We start from the raw sequence: 16,644 nt of genomic DNA on the forward strand, positions 1-16,644 counted from the left end.
TGATGTGAAAAATGTATGTGGACAGAGTACGGGGAGTGAGGGTGATGGGATGTGTGCAGACACAGTATGGGGAGTCAGGTGAGCAGGCAGTATAGAAAGTGGGGGTGTAAATATATGAGGAGACAGTATGGTGAACAGGAGGGATGTGAGAGGAGACACTATGAGGAGGGAGGGGAATAGTGTGAGGAGACAGTATGGGGGAGAAAAGTGAGTGGGCACAGAATAGAAACTGAGTAGTGGGGGTGTAGCATGGAGGGACAGTGTAAGGCCACAGCCAGGAGAGGACAGTATACCAAGGAGGGGGAGTGTGATGACAGAGTACAGTATAAATACTGAGCCCTATAGGGGGACACAGTGTGAGAGGACAGTGTGAAGAGGGGGCCGGTATGGAAAGGAGAGGTCAGTGTGAAGAGCATGTACCATAAGATGGACAGTGTGGGGGTCATATTTTGTGCAGACAATATAGTGAGGGGCAATTTTTAATTCAGGAGCATTATAATGACACTTGTATCTTTAAGGGCATCATGTGGAGATTTTCTGCAAAAGAGCGGAGAAGATGGAAGTCTGCAGAGACGGATGTGGATGACAAAACTCATCATGGGGCCTGGACAAGATGGAGAAAAGAAGAACGATGCCAGAGGCGACGTCATCTATAAGGTACCTGGATGTAAATGTTATTTGTGATACTGACTAATTCTCATGTTTTTATTTATGTTAGGAGCTTTAAAGGGGATGTCCAGGTTTGTAATGAGTCTGCAGTCATTCTATGTGACTGCAGACTTCTGAGTTCTCACAGTGCGCCCTGCACGCTGTCAGGATTCTCTCGTGCTGGTAATTTACATACATACAGTCACGTGCTGACTAGATATGTGTGGCCTCACTCAATGAAAATGAACTGAGCGAGGTCGGGCACATCTAGTCGGAATGTGGTCAGAAGTATACAAATCACATGCTTGTGCTGACATGACTGTCCACTGGCAAGGGAGAATCCTAAAAGTGTGCAGTGCATTAGTTGTGAGAATTCAGAAGGCTGCGGTCAGGATTCAGCTCTGCAGGTTCCAGTAGTCGTCACATGGACACTTCACTCACATGCGACTTTCATACTTATGGTCCTGTGACATCGAGCTTCTCTTCCCGCTTCTCTCAGTTTTTCACTGAACATTGAGAGCATTAGGGAGAGGAGCTCGTGGGTACATGACTGAGTGTGCAAATCACATATGTCCTGCGGGGGGGGGGGGGCCAAAATGAATTCTTGCCCCGGGTGCCAGAAACCCTAGATACACCTCTGGATCCCACTGCTGCCACCAGTTGTCACAGGGTCCTTCTCTGATACCACACAATCAACAGAGCGAGGGAAGTGTGAACAATCCCAAGACCTTTATTATAGGCAAAACTAAAAGGTCCATAAACAATCGACCACACTGGGGATACAATAGTCCAGAACACGAATGCAGTTCAGTAACAAGATGAAATGTCCAAGGAGATGAGAGTCCAATACTCCAGCAGAGGATAAAAATGGTCCATATGCTTCCCTTTCTCTCTGACGTGCTGTGTTCACACCATCCTCACCACACAGGAACGAAATTTCAGCTCCTGTCCTCCCCAGCCCCCTCCTTATGTCCAGGGGTAGTCAGACAGGTTGGGGTGGTTTTCAGGCCTCCCAGACCTGACAAAGGTTCCTCGGGGATTAAGACACTACAGGGGGTCATCAAGAGGCATAGACACAGTCAGGCTGCAGACAGTAAGTGAGCTAATTCAATTATCAGCCTTTTGGAAGGTAATTGAGATTCTAAACAATATGGGGAATACACGGAATGATACAGGGCAACAAGAGAACACTATGAAAATCAGTAAAATATAAATATACACAAAATGATACCTACATAACATATCACACCATCACACTGATGCTACATTGTTGCAGCTCCCCCAAATATCGTCACTGAGCACTCGTTTTAAGTTAAATTTAATAAAAATACACACCCTCCATCTTTTCTGTCTTTCATGTCCTTTCTTCAGTGAATATTATATCAGTTTACATTATTTGTGACATCTTTGTCATTTTCTCATTGATTTAAAAGCCTTACAATCATGTAAAAAAAAAACGCCATGACAGCAGCGCTCCCTGAACTGACAAGTCTCATTGAAGTCATTCTAGAACTTGTTTCCATCCTCAGTGTCGTCCAATCACATCGACCTTCTTGTTCGCACATGAAATCCTCATTTAACACCAGGGAAAAGTTCTTTGTGGATTTGATTTATTGAAATTCTTCACTGCACTTAATTACGGCTTCGCTGTGACGGACGTCCGGACGCCACATGATGGAATATAGAATGAAAAATGAGATGAACGTTTCATCGAGACAAAATCTTATTGAAAAAAATATAATTGAAACTTCAGTCCCTGCGCCTTGTGAATTACTATAGAGGGGCTGGGAAGTCTGGCGATTGTTAGAGGCTCGCGCTGTAATTTATTGACGCGGTTACATCGTCAGGAGGTTAAGGAACACAGAAGGTTATCGTATCCGGCAGTCATCGCGCAGTGCGGGAGAAATCACTTATAGGACATGAGCGTCTTGTATCATCGGTAATGTATCTTTTTCTAAAACTTAAGGTTTCCTGCCAAAAATAAATATAGTGAAAAAAAAATACGCGTAAAGGAATCATCCTGTTATGAGAAACCCTTAGCTATGTGCACACGTAGGAAATGTGGTGCAGAATTTTCTGCACTAAATCTGCATCTCCTGGCAGAATCCGCAGGTGCGTCTTTTATGCGTTTTTTGTGCGTTTTTATGTGTTTTTGTGCGTTTTTTATGTGATTTTTTGTGCAGTTTTTTCTGCGCAGATTTTTCTGCACCATGTGCACAGCTTTTTTTTTTTTTAAATTGATTTACATTGTACTGTAAATCACAGTGCAGTTCTGCAGCGTTTCTGCTGCAGAAAAATCTGCTGCAGTTCTGCACTAAATCTGCACTAAATCTGCATCGTGTGCACATACCCTTATTCTGTACATGCTGTGCCGCAGTAACAGAAGCTGAGTGACAACTGCTGATAATCACTACCGTGACCCCAAAGATAGTCACCCAGTTCTCTGCAGTGAATCAAAGATGCATTTGGTGTGCTAGGGTTACACTCCCTCTCCTCCTGTTCATTATTTGTTCATTATGTATGTGTGTCAGTCTTTACTATAATTCTTTCATTCTATTCATGAATCAGAACAAAATACCATTGATCTTCCCAGATACAAGACTCCTGCACTGCAAAGATTTCCAAAAGAATCAAGAAGCTGAATATTACAGTGCCCTGTGATCAGGATTGTGCTCAGTAACTACAGACAGTGTCAGGTCAGTGTCGTTATACTGATTACACTGATACCTGTGATCAGGATTGTGCACAGTGACTATAGACACTGTCAGGTCGGTGCTGTTATACTGATATATGTGATCAGGATTGTGCTCAGTGACTACAGACAGTGTCAGGTCGGTGCTGTTATACTAATTACACTGATACCTGTGATCAGGATTGTGCTCAGTGACTACAGACAGTGTCAGGTCAGTGCCGTTATACTGATTACACTGATACCTGTGATCAGGATTGTGCTCAGTGACTACAGACAGTGTCAGGTCAGTGCCGTTATACTGATTACACTGATTCCTGTGATCAGGATTGTGCTCAGTGACTACAGACAGTGTCAGGTCAGTGCCGTTATACTGATTACACTGATACCTGTGATCAGGATTGTGCTCAGTGACTACAGACAGTGTCAGGTCGGTGCTGTTATACTAATTACACTGATACCTGTGATCAGGATTGTGCTCAGTGACTACAGACAGTGTCAGGTCGGTGCCGTTATACTGATTACACTGATACCTGTGATCAGGATTGTGCTCAGTGACTACAGTGTCAGGTCGGTGCCGTTATACTGATTACACTGATACCTGTGATCAGGATTGTGCTCAATGACTACAGTGTCAGGTTAGTGCCGTTATACTGATTACACTGATTCCTGTGATCAGGATTGTGCTCAGTGACTATAGACAGTGTCAGGTCGGTGCTGTTATATTGATACCTGTGATCAGGATTGTGCTCAGTGACTACAGACAGTGTCAGGTCGGTGCTGTTATACTGATTACACTGATAACTGTGATCAGGATTGTGCTCAGTGACTGCAGGCAGTGTCAGGTCGGTGCTGTTATACTGATTACACTGATACCTGTAATCAGGATTGTGCTCAGTATCTACGTGTCAGGTTGGTGCCGTTATACTGATTACACTGATACCTGTGATCAGTATTGTGCTCAGTGACTACAGACAGTGTCAGGTCGGTGCCGTTATACTGATTACACTGATACCTGTGATCAGGATTGTGCTCAGTGACTACAGGCAGTGTCAGGTCGGTGCCGTTATACTAATTACACTGATACCTGTGATCAGGATTGTGCTCAGTGACTATAGACAGTGTCAGGTCGGTGCCATTATACTGATTACACTGATACCTGTGATCAGGATTGTGCTCAGTGACTATAGACAGTGTCAGGTCGGTGCCGTTATACTGATTACACTGATACCTGTGATCAGGATTGTGCTCAGTGACTATAGACAGTGTCAGGTCGGTGCCGTTATACTGATTACACTGATACCTGTGATCAGGATTGTGCTCAGTGACTACAGGCAGTGTCAGGTCGGTGCTGTTATACTGATTACACTGATACCTGTGATCAGGATTGTGCTCAGTAACTACATGTCAGGTTGGTGCCGTTATACTGATTACACTGATACCTGTGATCAGGATTGTGCTCAGTGACTATAGACAGTGTCAGGTCGGCGCCGTTATACTGATTACACTGATAACTGTAATCAGGATAGTGCTCAGTAACTACAGATAGTGTTAGGTTGGTGCCGTTATACTGATACATGTGATCAGGATTGTGCTCAGTGACTACAGTGTCAGGTCGGTGCTGTTATACTGATTACACTGATACCTGTGATCAGGATTGTGCTCAGTAACTACAGTGTCAGGTCGGTGCCGTTATACTGATTACACTGATACCTGTGATCAGGATTGTGCTCAGTGACTACAGTGTCAGGTCGGTGCAGTTATACTGATACCTGTGATCAGGACTGTACTCAGTAACTACAGACAGTATCAGTTCGGTGCCGTTACACTGATTACACTGATACCTGTGATCAGGATTGTGCTCAATGACTACAGACAGTGTCAGGTCGGTGCCGTTATACTGATTACACTGATACCTGTGATCAGGATTGTGCTCAATGACTACAGTATCAGGTCAGTGCCGTTATACTGATTACACTGATACCTGTGATTGTGCTCAGTGACTACAGACAGTGTCAGGTCGGTGCTGTTATACTGATACATGTGATCAGGATTGTGCTCAGTGACTACAGACAGTGTCAGGTCGGTGCTGTTATACTGATACCTCTGATTAGGATTGTGCTCAGTGACTACAGACAGTGTCAGGTCGGTGCTGTTATACTGAATACACCGATACCTGTGATCAGGATTGTGCTCAGTGACTGCAAACAGTGTCAGGACGGCGCCGTTATACTGATTACACCGATACCTCTGATTAGGATTGTGCTCAGTGACTACAGGCAGTGTCAGGTCGGTGCCATTATACTGATTACACTGATACCTGTGATCAGGATCATGCTCAGTGACTACAGACAGTGTCAGCTCGGTGCTGTTATACTGATACCTCTGATTAGGATTGTGCTCAGTGACTACAGACAGTGTCAGGTCGGTGCTGTTATACTGATTACACTGATACCTGTGATCAGGATTGTGCTCAGTGACTACAGACAATGTCAGGTCGGTGTCGTTACACCGATACCTCTGATTAGGATTGTGCTCAGTGACTACAGGCAGTGTCAGGTCGGTGCCATTATACTGATTACACTGATACCTGTGATCAGGATTGTGCTCAGTAACTACATGTCAGGTTGGTGCCGTTATACTGATTACACTGATACCTGTGATCAGGATTGTGCTCAGTGACTATAGACAGTGTCAGGTCGGCGCCGTTATACTGATTACACTGATAACTGTAATCAGGATTGTGCTCAGTAACTACAGATAGTGTTAGGTTGGTGCCGTTATACTGATACATGTCAGGTCGGTGTCGTTATACTGATTACATTGATACATGTGATCAGGATTGTCTTCAGTGACTGCAAACAGTGTCAGGACGGCGCCGTTATACTGATTACAAAGATACCTGGTGATGAAATCCATCTTGTGGTTGGTTTTTAATCTTGATTTCAGTTTTCATTTAATGATCTTCTCAAACTCTGGAGCAGCCTGTGGAGGGGCTGTGGGGGGGGGGGCTATGGGGGTCTTCATGTGGTGCTTGTCATGATCCAGTCCGGAGTTTGTTTTCTGCTATCCTCTCTCTGGAATGGTCATGCGGGGGTTAACCCCTCTGCCTCGTTTTGGAGCTGGCTGGGCTTTTTCAGTCCTCTGTCTGCTGGCCAGGGTCAGTGATAGTTCATTCTTCCAGGCTAGAGCAGCTGACCCGTATACCCTGGTGATCCTTCTGCCTCTGCCTTCTCGTATTTTTGTGAGACCGTTCCCTATTCCTGACTTAAGGCTACGTTCACACTAGCGTTCGGCTAGTGTGCGTCGCGCTAGCGTCGGGCGACGCAGCGGCGACGCACGCGTCATGCGCCCCTATGTTTAACATGGGGGACGCATGCGTTTTTGCTTGTTGCGTTTTCCGACACGTGCGTCTTTATTGACGCTAGCGTTGGACCAAGAAAACGCAACAAGTTGCATTTTTCTTGCGTCCGATTTTCGTCAAAAAACGACGCACGAGTCGAAAAACACAGCGTTTTTGCGTGCGTTTGCACGCGTTTTTCGGTGCGTTGTGCGTCGCGTCCCCGACGCAGCGGCGCACAACGCTAGTGTGAACGTAGCCTTAGTGTTCGTCTGGTGGTTTTCCTTACAGTGTATGACTCGGCCTGATCTCTGAACCCCGCCTCTTGCTTTCCGTCTCTGATACCTCGTTCCCTAACCGGCTTTGACTTCTGGCTTGTACCCCGACTTCGTCTTACGTCTTATGTTTTGGATACCGCGCTCCCATTTTGCTCTGACTTCTGGCTTGTCTCTGACTGTAACATCTGGTACTTCTGCTCCTGACACTTTCTGACTCAGCTCGTCTGACCACTCTTTCGTTACCTGCGACACTTGTGCGGCTGCTCTGCGTTGCTACGCTGTGAGTGTGCATCCTCTCTTCCCTCACCAGCACCCCCTGTTGGAGGTTGCGCTGAACTGCACTGCAGCCGCGTTACAGTGCTCATGTGTAAGGTTTCTGACAAGTCATTGATCCCTCCTTCTCCATGCAGGTGCCGGTGGTGCCCCTGCGCTTCAACCTGATTGTATGTGTAATGTGTATATAATTAATTTATTCGCTGTTCTCTTCATATTTCTAAAAAAAAAAAAAGTTTGAAAATGGCACCGGCCATGCTTGCACAGTAGCAGCTATCGGTGTATATAGAGGTGATGCGATAACTGCTATTGTGCAGGCGCTGTCGGCATAAGAAAATTCCTCCTCCAAGATGGCGCATCTGGAGCAGCAGCTAACGGCGATCGCCGGGGTTGTTCACTACTTTATAATTGATGACCTCTCTTAAGGAATAGGTCTAAAGCCGGAAATGCTGAGTTTACTCCTATTTATTTGAATTATAGGCGTATGTGCAGTACCCTGCCGCAGCCACTATCAGAAGACGGAGCAGCTCAAAAAATGAGGAGTTCTGGTCCGGCGGCCGCCGCCCCCCCCCCCCACCCCCGACACCTAGAGCAGCTAATTGGCAAGGGTGCCAAGTGCCGGACTCTGGCCAATTAGACATTGGTGACCTATCCTAATGATACATCATCAATGACAAAGTATTGGACAACCTCGGTAAGTAACTTCCTCCTATTCCCTGCACTGCAGCACTAAATGGTTTCCAAATGCAGAATGATGATTGTGAGAAAACGGAGAAGTGACTCAGTCTCTGGCACCAGAACATTCTGAAATACGGTTCAGAACGAGTGACTTCTATTACACAGATCTGTAACATACATTCTGCCGTATATCATGGACGACAGCGCGGGGATGAGCTGCGAGATTAAAAATCAAATACCGGACAGACAGGAACTGAGAAAAGAAACCTGAAGAATGTGGAGAAGTAGCAGCACACAACATTGTCCTGACCAGATAAGTAAAAAATCCCCATTAATACGTACATTAAAAATACTGCCCTCAATGTACCAAAATATAACTACTATAATACTGCCCCTATGTACAAGAATATAACTACTATAATACTGCCCCTATGTACAAGAATAAAACTACTATAATACTGCCCCTATGTACAAGAATATAACTACTATAATACTGCTCCTATATACATGAAAATAACTACTATAATACTGCTCCTATGTACAGGAATATAACTACTATAATACTGCCCCTATATACAAGAATATAACTACTATAATACTGCTCCTATGTACAAGAATATAACTACTATAATACTGGCCCTATGTACAAGAATATAACTACTATAATACTGCTCCTATATACATGAAAATAACTACTATAATACTGCTCCTATGTACAGGAATATAACTACTATAATACTGCCCCTATATACAAGAATATAACTACTATAATACTGCCCCTATGTACAAGAATATAACTACTATAATACTGCTCCTATGTACAAGAATATAACTGCTATAATACTGCTCCTATGTACAAGAATATAACTACTATAATACTGGTCCCATGTACAAGAATATAACTACTATAATACTGCTCCTATGTACAAGAATATAACTACTATAATACTGCCCCCTATGTACAGGAATATAACTACTATAATACTGCCCCTATATACAAGAATATAACTACTATAATACTGGTCCCATGTACAAGAATATAACTACTATAATACTGCTCCTATGTACAAGAATATAACTACTATAATACTGGTCCCATGTACAAGAATATAACTACTATAATACTGCTCCTATGTACAAGAATATAACTACTATAATACTGCCCCCTATGTACAGGAATATAACTACTATAATACTGCCCCTATATACAAGAATATAACTACTATAATACTGCTCCTATGTACAAGAATATAACTACTACAATACTGCCCCTATGTACAAGAATATAACTACTATAATACTGCTCCTATATACAAGAATATAACTACTATAATACTGCCCCATGTACAAGAATATAACTACTATAATACTGGTCCCATGTACAAGAATATAACTACTATAATACTGCCCCTATGTACAAGAATATAACTACTATAATATTGCCTGTTATGACCTGGTGGTCAGGACAATAATGGACCTGGTGGTTAAGAGCACACGGAATGACCTGATAGTTACTGATAATATAGGACGAGCTCTGAGACGTGGGAACTCTGCTGACCGCAATCCCTAAACCTATCACACACACTAGAAATAGCCATGGAGTGCTCCTGACGCTCCCTAGGCGCCTCGTCACAGCCTAAGGAACTAGCTAGCCCTAAAGATAGAAAAATAAAGCCTACCTTGCCTCAGAGAAATTCACCCAAAGGAAAAGGCAGCCCTCCACATATAATGACTGAGTAAAGATGAAAATTACAAACACAGAGATGAAATAGATTTAGCAAAGTGAGGCCCGACTTACTGAACAAACAGAGGATAGGAAAGGTAGCTTTGCGGTCAGCACAAAAAACTACAAAAAGACCACGCAGAGGGCGCAAAAAGACCCTCCGCACCGACTCACGGTGCGGAGGCGCTCCCTCTGCGTCCCAGAGCTTCCAGCAAGCAAGACAACAATCAAAATAGCAAGCTGGACAGAAAAATAGCAAACCAGAGAAAAACAAGCAGGAACTTAGCTTCTGCTGGGAAGACAGGTCACAAGAACGATCCAGGAGTGAACTAGACCAATACTGGAACATTGACAGGTGGCATGGAGCAATGATCTAGGTGGAGTTAAATAGAGCAGCCAGCTAACGAATTAACCTCATCACCTGTGGAAGGAACCTCAGAAGCCGCAGCCCCACTCACCACCACCAGAGGAAGCCCATGGACAGAACCAGCCGAAGTACCATTCATGACCACAGGAGGGAGCTTGACAACAGAATTCACAACAATTGCCCCTATGTACAAGAATATAACTACTATAATACTGCCCCTATGTGCAAGAATACAACTACTATAATACTGCCCCTATGTACAAGAATATAACTACTATAATACTGCTCCTATGTACAATAATATAACTACTATAATACTGGTCCCATGTACAAGAATATAACTACTATAATACTGCCCCTATGTACAAGAATATAACTACTATAATACTGCCCCTATGTGCAAGAATACAACTACTATAATACTGCCCCTATGTGCAAGAATATAACTACTATAATACTGGTCCCATGTACAAGAATATAACTACTATAATACTGCTCCTATGTACAAGAATATAACTACTATAATACTGGTCCCATGTACAAGAATATAACTACTATAATACTGCCCCTATGTACAAGAATAAAACTACTATAATACTGCTCCTATATACATGAAAATAACTACTATAATACTGCTCCTATGTACAGGAATATAACTACTATAATACTGCCCCTATATACAAGAATATAACTACTATAATACTGCTCCTATGTACAAGAATATAACTACTATAATACTGGCCCTATGTACAAGAATATAACTACTATAATACTGCCCCTATGTACAAGAATATAACTACTATAATACTGCTCCTATGTACAAGAATATAACTGCTATAATACTGCTCCTATGTACAAGAATATAACTACTATAATACTGGTCCCATGTACAAGAATATAACTACTATAATACTGCCCCTATGTACAAGAATATAACTACTATAATACTGCCCCTATGTGCAAGATTACAACTACTATAATACTGCCCCTATGTGCAAGAATATAACTACTATAATACTGGTCCCATGTACAAGAATATAACTACTATAATACTGCTCCTATGTACAAGAATATAAATACTATAATACTGGTCCCATGTACAAGAATATAACTACTATAATACTGCTCCTATGTACAAGAATATAACTACTATAATACTGCCCCCTATGTACAGGAATATAACTACTATAATACTGCCCCTATATACAAGAATATAACTACTATAATACTGCTCCTATGTACAAGAATATAACTACTACAATACTGCCCCTATGTACAAGAATATAACTACTATAATACTGCTCCTATATACAAGAATATAACTACTATAATACTGCCCCATGTACAAGAATATAACTACTATAATACTGGTCCCATGTACAAGAATATAACTACTATAATACTGCCCCTATGTACAAGAATATAACTACTATAATATTGCCTGTTATGACCTGGTGGTCAGGACAATAATGGACCTGGTGGTTAAGAGCACACGGAATGACCTGATAGTTACTGATAATATAGGACGAGCTCTGAGACGTGGGAACTCTGCTGACCGCAATCCCTAAACCTATCACACACACTAGAAATAGCCATGGAGCGCTCCTGACGCTCCCTAGGCGCCTCGTCACAGCCTAAGGAACTAGCTAGCCCTAAAGATAGAAAAATAAAGCCTACCTTGCCTCAGAGAAATTCCCCAAAGGAAAAGGCAGCCCTCTACATATAATGACTGAGTAAAGATGAAAATTACAAACACAGAGATGAAATAGATTTAGCAAAGTGAGGCCCAACTTACTGAACAAACAGAGGATAGGAAAGGTAGCTTTGCGGTCAGCACAAAAAACTACAAAAAGACCACGCAGAGGGCGCAAAAAGACCCTCCGCACCGACTCACGGTGCGGAGGCGCTCCCTCTGCGTCCCAGAGCTTCCAGCAAGCAAGACAACAATCAAAATAGCAAGCTGGACAGAAAAATAGCAAACCAGAGAAAAACAAGCAGGAACTTAGCTTCTGCTGGGAAGACAGGTCACAAGAACGATCCAGGAGTGAACTAGACCAATACTGGAACATTGACAGGTGGCATGGAGCAATGATCTAGGTGGAGTTAAATAGAGCAGCCAGCTAACGAATTAACCTCATCACCTGTGGAAGGAACCTCAGAAGCCGCAGCCCCACTCACCACCACCAGAGGAAGCCCATGGACAGAACCAGCCGAAGTACCATTCATGACCACAGGAGGGAGCTTGACAACAGAATTCACAACAATTGCCCCTATGTACAAGAATATAACTACTATAATACTGCCCTTATGTGCAAGAATACAACTACTATAATACTGCCCCTATGTACAAGAATATAACTACTATAATACTGCTCCTATGTACAATAATATAACTACTATAATACTGGTCCCATGTACAAGAATATAACTACTATAATACTGCCCTCTATGTACAAGAATATAACTACTATAATACTGCCATGTACAAGAATATAACGACTATAATACTGTCCCTATGTACAAGTATATAACTACTATAATAATGTCCCTATGTGCAAGAATATAACTACTATAATATTGCTCCTATGTACAAGAATATAACTACTATAATACTGGTCCCATGTACAAGAATATAACTACTATAATACTGCCCCTATGTACAAGAATAAAACTACTATAATACTGCTCCTATATACATGAAAATAACTACTATAATACTGCTCCTATGTACAGGAATATAACTACTATAATACTGCCCCTATATACAAGAATATAACTACTATAATACTGCTCCTATGTACAAGAATATAACTACTATAATACTGGCCCTATGTACAAGAATATAACTACTATAATACTGCCCCTATGTACAAGAATATAACTACTATAATACTGCTCCTATGTACAAGAATATAACTGCTATAATACTGCTCCTATGTACAAGAATATAACTACTATAATACTGGTCCCATGTACAAGAATATAACTACTATAATACTGCTCCTATGTACAAGAATATAACTACTATAATACTGCCCCCTATGTACAGGAATATAACTACTATAATACTGCCCCTATATACAAGAATATAACTACTATAATACTGGTCCCATGTACAAGAATATAACTACTATAATACTGCTCCTATGTACAAGAATATAAATACTATAATACTGGTCCCATGTACAAGAATATAACTACTATAATACTGCTCCTATGTACAAGAATATAACTACTATAATACTGCCCCCTATGTACAGGAATATAACTACTATAATACTGCCCCTATATACAAGAATATAACTACTATAATACTGCTCCTATGTACAAGAATATAACTACTACAATACTGCCCCTATGTACAAGAATATAACTACTATAATACTGCTCCTATATACAAGAATATAACTACTATAATACTGCCCCATGTACAAGAATATAACTACTATAATACTGGTCCCATGTACAAGAATATAACTACTATAATACTGCCCCTATGTACAAGAATATAACTACTATAATATTGCCTGTTATGACCTGGTGGTCAGGACAATAATGGACCTGGTGGTTAAGAGCACACGGAATGACCTGATAGTTACTGATAATATAGGACGAGCTCTGAGACGTGGGAACTCTGCTGACCGCAATCCCTAAACCTATCACACACACTAGAAATAGCCATGGAGCGCTCCTGACGCTCCCTAGGCGCCTCGTCACAGCGTAAGGAACTAGCTAGCCCTAAAGATAGAAAAATAAAGCCTACCTTGCCTCAGAGAAATTCCCCAAAGGAAAAGGCAGCCCTCCACATATAATGACTGAGTAAAGATGAAAATTACAAACACAGAGATGAAATAGATTTAGCAAAGTGAGGCCCAACTTACTGAACAAACAGAGGATAGGAAAGGTAGCTTTGCGGTCAGCACAAAAAACTACAAAAAGACCACGCAGAGGGCGCAAAAAGACCCTCCGCACCGACTCACGGTGCGGAGGCGCTCCCTCTGCGTCCCAGAGCTTCCAGCAAGCAAGACAACAATCAAAATAGCAAGCTGGACAGAAAAATAGCAAACCAGAGAAAAACAAGCAGGAACTTAGCTTCTGCTGGGAAGACAGGTCACAAGAACGATCCAGGAGTGAACTAGACCAATACTGGAACATTGACAGGTGGCATGGAGCAATGATCTAGGTGGAGTTAAATAGAGCAGCCAGCTAACGAATTAACCTCATCACCTGTGGAAGGAACCTCAGAAGCCGCAGCCCCACTCACCACCACCAGAGGAAGCCCATGGACAGAACCAGCCGAAGTACCATTCATGACCACAGGAGGGAGCTTGACAACAGAATTCACAACAATTGCCCCTATGTACAAGAATATAACTACTATAATACTGCCCCTATGTGCAAGAATACAACTACTATAATACTGCCCCTATGTACAAGAATATAACTACTATAATACTGCTCCTATGTACAATAATATAACTACTATAATACTGGTCCCATGTACAAGAATATAACTACTATAATACTGCCCCTATGTACAAGAATATAACTACTATAATACTGCCCCTATGTGCAAGATTACAACTACTATAATACTGCCCCTATGTGCAAGAATATAACTACTATAATACTGGTCCCATGTACAAGAATATAACTACTATAATACTGCTCCTATGTACAAGAATATAACTACTATAATACTGGTCCCATGTACAAGAATATAACTACTATAATACTGCCCCTATGTACAAGAATAAAACTACTATAATACTGCCCCTATGTACAGGAATATAACTACTATAATACTGCCCCTATATACAAGAATATAACTACTATAATACTGCTCCTATGTACAAGAATATAACTACTACAATACTGCCCCTATGTACAAGAAAATAACTACTATAATAATGCTCCTATATACAAGAATATAACTACTATAATACTGCCCCATGTACAAGAATATAACTACTATAATACTGGTCCCATGTACAAGAATATAACTACTATAATACTGCCCCTATGTACAAGAATATAACTACTATAATATTGCCTGTTATGACCTGGTGGTCAGGACAATAATGGACCTGGTGGTTAAGAGCACACGGAATGACCTGATAGTTACTGATAATATAGGACGAGCTCTGAGACGTGGGAACTCTGCTGACCGCAATCCCTAAACCTATCACACACACTAGAAATAGCCATGGAGCGCTCCTGACGCTCCCTAGGCGCCTCGTCACAGCCTAAGGAACTAGCTAGCCCTAAAGATAGAAAAATAAAGCCTACCTTGCCTCAGAGAAATTCCCCAAAGGAAAAGGCAGCCCTCTACATATAATGACTGAGTAAAGATGAAAATTACAAACACAGAGATGAAATAGATTTAGCAAAGTGAGGCCCGACTTACTGAACAAACAGAGGATAGGAAAGGTAGCTTTGCGGTCAGCACAAAAAACTACAAAAAGACCACGCAGAGGGCGCAAAAAGACCCTCCGCACCGACTCACGGTGCGGAGGCGCTCCCTCTGCGTCCCAGAGCTTCCAGCAAGCAAGACAACAATCAAAATAGCAAGCTGGACAGAAAAATAGCAAACCAGAGAAAAACAAGCAGGAACTTAGCTTCTGCTGGGAAGACAGGTCACAAGAACGATCCAGGAGTGAACTAGACCAATACTGGAACATTGACAGGTGGCATGGAGCAATGATCTAGGTGGAGTTAAATAGAGCAGCCAGCTAACGAATTAACCTCATCACCTGTGGAAGGAACCTCAGAAGCCGCAGCCCCACTCACCACCACCAGAGGAAGCCCATGGACAGAACCAGCCGAAGTACCATTCATGACCACAGGAGGGAGCTTGACAACAGAATTCACAACAATTGCCCCTATGTACAAGAATATAACTACTATAATACTGCCCTTATGTGCAAGAATACAACTACTATAATACTGCCCCTATGTACAAGAATATAACTACTATAATACTGCTCCTATGTACAATAATATAACTACTATAATACTGGTCCCATGTACAAGAATATAACTACTATAATACTGCCCCCTATGTACAGGAATATAACTACTATAATACTGCCCCTATATACAAGAATATAACTACTATAATACTGGTCCCATGTACAAGAATATAACTACTATAATACTGCTCCTATGTACAAGAATATAACTACTATAATACTGGTCCCATGTACAAGAATATAACTACTATAATACTGCTCCTATGTACAAGAATATAACTACTATAATACTGCCCCTATGTACAGGAATATAACTACTATAATGCTGCCCCTATATACAAGAATATAACTACTATAATACTGCTCCTATGTACAAGAATATAACTACTACAATACTGCCCCTATGTACAAGAATATAACTACTATAATACTGCTCCTATATACAAGAATATAACTACTATAATACTGCCCCATGTACAAGAATATAACTACTATAATACTGGTCCCATGTACAAGAATATAACTACTATAATACTGCCCCTATGTACAAGAATATAACTACTATAATATTGCCTGTTATGACCTGGTGGTCAGGACAATAATGGACCTGGTGGTTAAGAGCACACGGAATGACCTGATAGTTACTGATAATATAGGACGAGCTCTGAGACGTGGG

At 41.6% G+C, this 16,644-nt stretch overlaps 1 protein-coding gene across 1 annotated transcript in view; it reads left to right on the forward strand.

Moving 5' to 3' along the window:
* Positions 1–536: 536 nt before the first annotated feature.
* UTP14A (UTP14A small subunit processome component) overlaps positions 537–16,644 on the forward strand; it is a 68,058-nt gene continuing 51,950 nt past the window's right edge. Inside the window, exons 1-2 of the mRNA XM_069746095.1 lie at positions 537–657; positions 3,242–3,344. The gene's annotated coding sequence lies outside the window, so the exon portion shown is untranslated. The remainder of the gene's footprint in view (positions 658–3,241; positions 3,345–16,644) is intronic.

The sequence above is a fragment of the Ranitomeya imitator genome, chromosome 2, assembly GCF_032444005.1.
Source record: "Ranitomeya imitator isolate aRanImi1 chromosome 2, aRanImi1.pri, whole genome shotgun sequence".
Lineage (NCBI taxonomy): Eukaryota > Metazoa > Chordata > Amphibia > Anura > Dendrobatidae > Ranitomeya > Ranitomeya imitator.